Source organism: Eptesicus fuscus, chromosome 8 (genome assembly GCF_027574615.1).
Source record: "Eptesicus fuscus isolate TK198812 chromosome 8, DD_ASM_mEF_20220401, whole genome shotgun sequence".
Lineage (NCBI taxonomy): Eukaryota > Metazoa > Chordata > Mammalia > Chiroptera > Vespertilionidae > Eptesicus > Eptesicus fuscus.
The window spans coordinates 86,583,472-86,591,386 of NC_072480.1; the positions used below are offsets into that span (position 1 = coordinate 86,583,472).

Genomic DNA, 7,915 nt, shown 5'->3' on the forward strand with positions numbered 1-7,915 from the left:
TTCAAAGGGCTCTCAGAAAAGACCCAGAAAGGGCCTTGTATCCAATATGAATGTCCACTGTCAAGGAAGCTTTTAATAATAAGGTAGACAGCGAACCCCTCCTCCCCAGCTATGTATGAAAGAAGCTATGTGTTTACCAACATGGACATCCCATTACAAAGGCCTTCCAAGCTACTGCTATTTGCTCAATATTTCCACTAAAAGACCATTATAACACTACTAGAGGCCAGGTGCACAGATTCGTGCACGAATGGGGTCTCTCGACCTGGCCTGCGGGGATTGGACCGAAACCGACTCTCTGAGATCCCCCAAGGGGTCACGGATTGCGAGAAGGTGGTTCTCTGGTGATGCACCCTGGAATCGGGCTCCCTCCTCTCTGGTTCTGGGTGTGTCACCGGGGAACTGCAGCTGCCAAGTCACCACAGCTCAGCAGCTCCTGCGTTGAGCATCTGCCCCCTGGTGGTCATTGCGCATCATAGCTGATGGTCAGATGGTCAGACAGTCGCTTCGGCTTTTATATATATAGATCTTCATGGGCCAGCCAGAAGCCTAGTAGAAGGTTAATTGTATTGGAAACCTTCCTTCCTGGGAAAAGTAGCCATTTGACGTCACTTATTCGGATTTGGATTTGCTTTTCTCCTTACCCTACTCCCACAAGTACCCCCATTACTGAATATACAAGCCTTATATACAAGCGTTGTGTCTCAAACAACATTGTTTCTGACCAAGGAACTGACTTTACAGTGAAAGAAAAGGCCGTAAAATAACTTTATCATGTGTCCCATCATCTGAAAGCAGCTAGACTTATAGAACATCATAACAAGCAGTGGAAGACTGAGTCACTCCAGGTGGGAGAGAATATTTTGCCGGGCTAGAATGCAGTCTTTAAGGAGATCATCAATGTTCTTCTTCCAGAGTCAGATTGTGGGTCCAGAGACCAATGGATGGAAGTGGGTGTGATACCTCCAAGAATTAAACCTAACAATATACTTGGAAAAACTTCAGACATTCTCATCTCATAACTCTAGTATTCCCTCGTGTTGAAGTTTTGTTCACAAGGAAGGAGTGAGGCATCCTGTTGAGTTGTCATCAGATTATTTGTGCTCCCTATGCCACAGGATGAATACATAAACTAAGGTGTTATAGTATTTTCTGGTAATTGACACTATTTATAAAAAAACAAATAAGGATTTTTTCCCCCCATATGGACAGAGAAGAATGAAGTTGGACCCTTTCCTAAGTTTCATGGCCAGTTTTAAGCAGATGACTACTGAAGCCCTACACAGACAAGATTATACAGGTTTCGGGGTTATACTGAAATTGGGCAATGAAATTGGACTGGGAAAGAGCCCAATTCTCTAAAGTATGGCTGAAGGCAAAGGAAACAACATCGTTTTATTTACAGTTGTACAATATTGTAGCCATCTGTCATGCATAACTCTTTAAATCTACATTTCATTAGAATCAAGTAAAATGAAAATATTAGGTCCTCACCTTTACTAGCCACATTTCAAGGGTTCCCTGATCACAGGTGACTAATGGCTTGTGTATTGAACATTTCTACTACTACAGAAACTTTTACTGGGCAGTGCTGACCCACAGCCATATGACCAGTTGAAGAAATAAGGATCATAACCTCTATCCATACTTCCTCACTATGAATATGCAGGGTGGGGCAAAAGTTGGTTTACAGTTGTTTGTATGGAAAATAATACGATAATTAATAAATACAGGAATAAACTCTGTTTCACATACTCACAACTGTAAACCTACTTTTGCTCCACTCTGTATTTTAACCAAACTCCCTCTTCTTTCCTCTCTCTTCACTACTGTATGGTATTTAGTGTTTATGAATGGTAATTAGTCGTTGTTTATAAAATATTGAGAAGGGCCAGGTTGGTGTTGGCTCGGTGGATTGAGCATCGTACCATAGACCAAGATGTCCAAAGTTGGATTCCTGGTCAGGACACCTGCCCCGGTTGTAGGCTCGATCCCCAGTTGGGGGTGGCAGGAGGCAGCCGATCAATGATTCATTGATGTCTCTCTCTCTCTCTCTCTCTCTCTCTTTCTCTCTCTCTCTCTCTCTCCCTCTTCCTCTCTATCTAAAAATCAATAAAAAAACAAACATTTAAAAATAAATAAATAAAATATTGAAAAGGGATGGTGATAAAATTAGAGAAGATCTGAATATTAGGCAGAGATCTGGGACATGGTGAACAGTACCAGCAGGACCTTGCCTCATTATAGAAGCAGAAAGACCAGAAACTTGCCCTCCCAAATACCTTCTAACTCTATGATAGGCTGGAAATGTAAGCCTAGCCCATTATGTGTTCCTGCTTGGGGTGTTAATGTGAAGCAAATGATGCCCCAAAGCAGAGACCATTCAGAAATCACCTGGAAGTGATAGCAGTGGAGCCCGGTGAAGGAGCAGGAGCAGTCCAGGTGCCTGAGGAAGTGTCTGGAGAGGTGTCCACGGAACACAGAGACCACAGCGGCGGCAGAGGCATCAGGGAGCTGCTGTTCCTGGGCGTGGCCTGCCCTGTGACACGGATGCTAATGGCTTCTCTCTGTGTACCTGTCTTCCTTCCTATCAATTCTGTGAACACCGCCTTATCCTTCCTTCTCTGCCTAATTTAACCAGAGTCCATTTCTATTGTTTACAAATAAGAACTCCAATTGGAAAAAAAGAATTAACAAAAGACTGAATATCATTTTTCCAAAAACCAAAAGACAAAAATTTTAAGAGGGATGTTTATCTTTCAAAACATTGGAAAAGGTAAAAGAAAACAAAGCATAGCATACAAAGTAGAAGCTGTAAATCCAAAGAAAAACAAGGAGGTATAAGCTCTTGAATCATAAAATAAGATGACAGAGGCCAGGCCAAGCATACAAGTTATGATAATAAATTTTAATTATTTCAACTCCCTATTAAAAATAAGATTTTGAAAATCTAGTCATATGCTGTTTAAGCCTAAAGAAACACATTAAATTGACAAGTGTTTTTTAAAGGGTAAGCAAAGTCTTGTCTGATAAATGAAATTAAAATAGAGAGGAAATGAGGCCCTTTTTATTTCAAACAAAATTTAATATAAGACAAAAAGGTTCCCATGGAAAAAGAAGGGTCATTTTGTACTCATAAATGGCAAAATCTACATAAATTTGTAATAGCCATGAACCTTTATGCTTCATATAAAAGCATCAATTTATATAAAACAAAAATAGAATTGCTGCAAGATATTGTAAAATATCTCTTTCCACATTTTATAGATCTATTGGGGGGGGGAGACAAATGGAGAATAAAACTGGGAAAGGGAATAAATTTGATAGAATGAGCACAAATATGTCCATCTATTCCTCTTCAAATCCACTGAAATAACAAAAAATAAATAGTTAAAATAAATTTACAACATATTAAAAAACAAATAATAGTGTTAATCAGGAGACCAGAAAAATTTTTTCTCTATAGGGGATAAAAAAAAAAATTAGTTTCCTCATACCTTGTCTGTTCTAACAACTGGACTAATAATAAAATTAACATAATCAGATTAACTGGAAATATTCAAAGTTTAATACATACAAAAGGAGAATTCACATACAAATGAATACCAAAAACAATGAAGTAATATTGGATATATAGGATGTTTTGGAAAATGGGGAAACAGGGTATTAGATTTCAGAGATGAAAAGGGGCGATATGCACTTAATTTAGGAATAGTGCAGTAAATGTGGCAGGTTAACTTTTGTTTGGCATCCACAAAAGCAATCAAACTGCATGTATGGGGGTCAGACCAAAATGTTTGAATAATCTTGGAAAATGGAACATCGCTGATGACAGAGAATGGAGAAAGAGGAAATTCAAACCAAAACAAGTAAGAAAAAATAAAAACAACTATGGACATAAAAGCAATTCTACATACTTCAGGTTAAGTTAAAGTCAACAGATACAAAAGAAGGAAAGACTATGGGACAAACAATATGATGACCATTCTAGAACTATGTTATAAAATGATTAAAGGCAGACTCCTTTCAGTGATCAGAAGATAAAAATAGTTTCTGCCCAAGAATTTCCTCTACACTTTTGTAAAAGATATTCCTGAGGCCATTTCTTAGCACTGTGGTTTGCAGTTGTGGCTGTAAGTTATAATCAGCTTGGGAACTTTAAAAAATCTCAGTGCCCAGGTGCTCCCCAAACCAAATAAACCAAGATCTCTGGGGGTAGGACAAAGTCTTCAGTACCTCCTAAAGCTAGCTGCCCAGGAGATCCCACTGTGAAAACAAGGATGAGAACTACAAGCTGAGTAAAAATGTGGGAACAGAGCCCTAGCTGGGTTTGGCTCAGTGGATAGAGCGTTGGCCTGTGGACCGAAGGGTCCCTGGTTCAATTCCGGTCAGGGGCACATATCTTGGTTGCAAACTCCTCCCCAACCCTGGGTCCTGGTCAGGGCGCCTGCAGAAGGCAACCAGCCTGCAGAAGGCAACCAACCGATGTGTTTCTCTCACATTGATATTTCTCTCCTGTCTTTCCCCCTCTCTTCCACTTGGGGAAAAAAAAGATCCTTGAATGAGGATTAAAAAAAAAAAAAAAAGTGGAAGCAGAAAACAGAAGAGCAGAGACCAAAGTAATGCTAAATTTCCACACAGACAGAAAAAAAAAAAAATGGAAAGGAAGCAGAGGGCTCTGTCCTTAGTCTCTAAGTAAAAGCTGTCTTTAGTGGAAGATCTGGTTGCCTGGACTTTAGGTTGATTCAGTCAGCAAGTACACCCCATCTGCAACATAACTCACAAACCCTGAGTGACAACACCCAGAAGACTACTGCCTCACACAACCTGCCTGTCACCCTACCCCATCTCCCCACAAGCCACCTAAGTACAGGATTCTGTACACAGAACCACCAGCAGGCAAAAGGAGGATTTCAAATAAAAATAGGAGTGACCAAGCAAAAATCAATGAACATTTGAGGAAAATCAATACCCATGAAAGAGAGGAGGCAAACTCAACAAACAGACTAACACAAAGGAAAAAAATGTTTTCAAATAAGGAGAGTTAATATCCTCAAAGATATAACAAAATGCTTCTATAAAAACATACAAAATGAAAATCCTTGAAATTAAAAACATACTCATATTTAAAAGCTCAACAAATAAGAAAAATAACATAATAGAGGTTAAAAGCAAATTGTACAACGGGCCCATATCTATAACTAGAAAAAATATTCCTTTTTAAATCTCCCATTATGAAAATGAAGCATATTATACTACCCAATAATCCAAAACCAAAAGAAATTACTATGTTCATATATGACAAAAAATAGATTATCATTGAATAGAAAAACTATACCTCAAAAGCAGCTCTTTTTCTCTTTTATATTTCTAAATAATGTTAATACATATCCATATATTAGTCTATTTCACTCTGCATTTTAACCACAGCATTTGCTTATAATTCTATATCCACTCCCTGACCATAAAAAAGCAGCACCCATTTGTGGCTCATCTTAGTACTCTAAGTACCCAGAACAAGTTTCTGGCATGGAATGTGTACCCTATTAATATTTTTGAATGGTGAATAAAGGAAGGTAAAGAATAGAATTATAACATATCTTCAAGTCCATAAAATAATAAAAAATAATTCTATCACAGTCTTTTGAGTCTGCATACTTACTTTTTGGTTTTAGAGTTCTAAAATATCAAAGCATTAATCTTTTCTCTTATGTCAAATCGTTTATTCAGTGAATAAACTGTCAACTCAGGGATTTTTTAATGTAATTTAAAGATTATCAGGGATATCCATTAATTCTATCACAGTTCTTTTTGTGGATGGCTGAATTCCTAAATCAGACAATGGAATAATCTAGTTTATCATTTAGAATCCCTTAGACTGCAATTTAAAGGTACCTCACTGGAAATGGCCCATATAATAAAAGTCTTAAGGTACGTGGTTCCAGATTTGGCTAACTCAACCCTCAATGATGTCTGGGCTTCAATTTGGCTTCTGTATAATTTTTGACTTTTCCTTCATGAGCAAGATGGCAGACACAGTTCCAAGCATCATGCCATTGTACAGCATCCAATGGCAGGAAGGGAGGGTAAAATTTTGCCCTAATTGGGTGGGTGGGGGGGTAATGGGGGAATAAGGACACATATGTAACACTGTAATCAATAAAGAAATTTAAAAATAATTTTTTTTTGCCCTAACTAGGTGGCTCAGTTGGTTGGAGCATCGTCCTGTACACCAAAAGGTTGCAAGTTCAATTCCTGGTCAGGGCACATACCGAGGTTTCGGGTTCAATCCCAGGTCTGGGCGCCTACAGTAGGCAGCTGATCCATGTTATAAAAACATCCTTGTGTGAGGATTTTTTAAAAGTTGAATTTCTCCATGGAACTCTCTATATCAGGGAGAAATATCACTCTCAGAGCCTTAAGCAGATGCCCCTATGTCTCATTGGCTATAACTTGGTGCTATTTCCATTTCAATTTAATCACCAGCAAAATAAAATTGACTTCTTAGTTTAAAAAAAGAGGGAGCAGGCAGAATTAGTAATCTCAGGTCCACTGAGATGGAATAAGCATGCTCTACCCTATCTCTCTCACAAATTACAATAAAAATCCTTGGACAGGATATATAAAGCAAGCATTTGGACTTGTGATCCAGTTAACTTTGGTTTAAAGTCAAGCTTGAGTTCATTTTTTGCATGTGACTATCTGATTGACTCTTGCCTTGGCTCCTCCAGCCAGGATGGCCCCTGGTTTGTCTTACCCATTTGGTTACTATTGCATTATCCTACCAGTGGTCGGCAAACTCATTAGTCAACAGAGCCAAATATCAACAGGACAACGATTGAAATTTCTTTTGAGAGCCAAATTTTTTAAACTTAAACTTCTTCTAACGCCACTTCTTCAAAATAGACTCGCCCAGGCCGTGGTATTTTGTGGAAGAGCCACACTCAAGGGGCCAAAGAGCCGCGTGTGGCTCGCGAGCCACAGTTTGCCGACCACGGTCTTAATCCATCGCCAATATAAGCTGGCCCTTCCAAACAATATCTCTTCTCTAGCCCTATTATGAGGTGGTCTGATGCCAGCCTCCAGTTAGAAGCAACATATCACCAGTTACTTTTTTCCTCAAAGCACCTAAAGTTTTTTCCTCTAGCCAACCAAATTTTCTAAGAGTAAACCTCTTGTGTTCAGGAAAGACAAAAGCATCCAGATTCTTATTCTGAATATTCATATTATATGTTTGGCTTGACAAACATTTATTGAGCACCTATTCTATTGCCAGAAACTACTCTGCATTTTAAAGAATAAGGGGATAAAAAACAAGATTTGTTTTATTTTCTATTTGCCGTCTTTGTAGTTTTTGCTATTTACATTTGGTCTATTTCCCTGCTCCAAAAGAAGAGGAGAAAGTGGGAGAAAGATTCATTGCAAAGCAATAGACAGCTTTGAAGATAGTTCTGAAATGGGGTTGCAACTTCTGGTTAGAACAGGTATCTAAATTATTGCTGTTTCATTGACCCTCTCTCACTTCACCATGGGTAATTGAAAGTAGACTGCTACCCTTTGATGAGAAATTACTCGTGCTATTGATCTGACTAGACTTCATTTTCACTTTAGTGTAAAAATGATTTCAGATCCAAGGCTGAAGAAGAGAATAATCTCTCGAATTATCTTTAGAGAACACAGGGTTTAAAATGGAGCTGGTTATTATTTGTTCATTCACATTACTTGCTCTCATGGAGTAGTTATCAAACTATGTAGAAGAATAAGTTATATAGTTATTTCCCAAATACCCTGGCTATGGAAAATACAATCTGATGCCGAAGGGGGCTGTTTCAGTTGATTTTCTGCAGAGTCACCCGTGTTAAGGATGTCATGGTTGTGTTAAGCCTGGTTGTCTAATTGCCTTTCAAAGCCCATT

At 38.5% G+C, this 7,915-nt stretch overlaps 1 non-coding gene across 1 annotated transcript; it reads left to right on the top strand.

Moving 5' to 3' along the window:
• The first annotated feature begins 333 nt into the window (after positions 1–333).
• MIR9223G (microRNA mir-9223g) lies at positions 334–408 on the top strand. Its single transcript, NR_130518.2, has one exon. It is a non-coding gene; the product is annotated as a microRNA mir-9223g (primary transcript).
• The last annotated feature ends 7,507 nt before the right edge of the window (positions 409–7,915 follow it).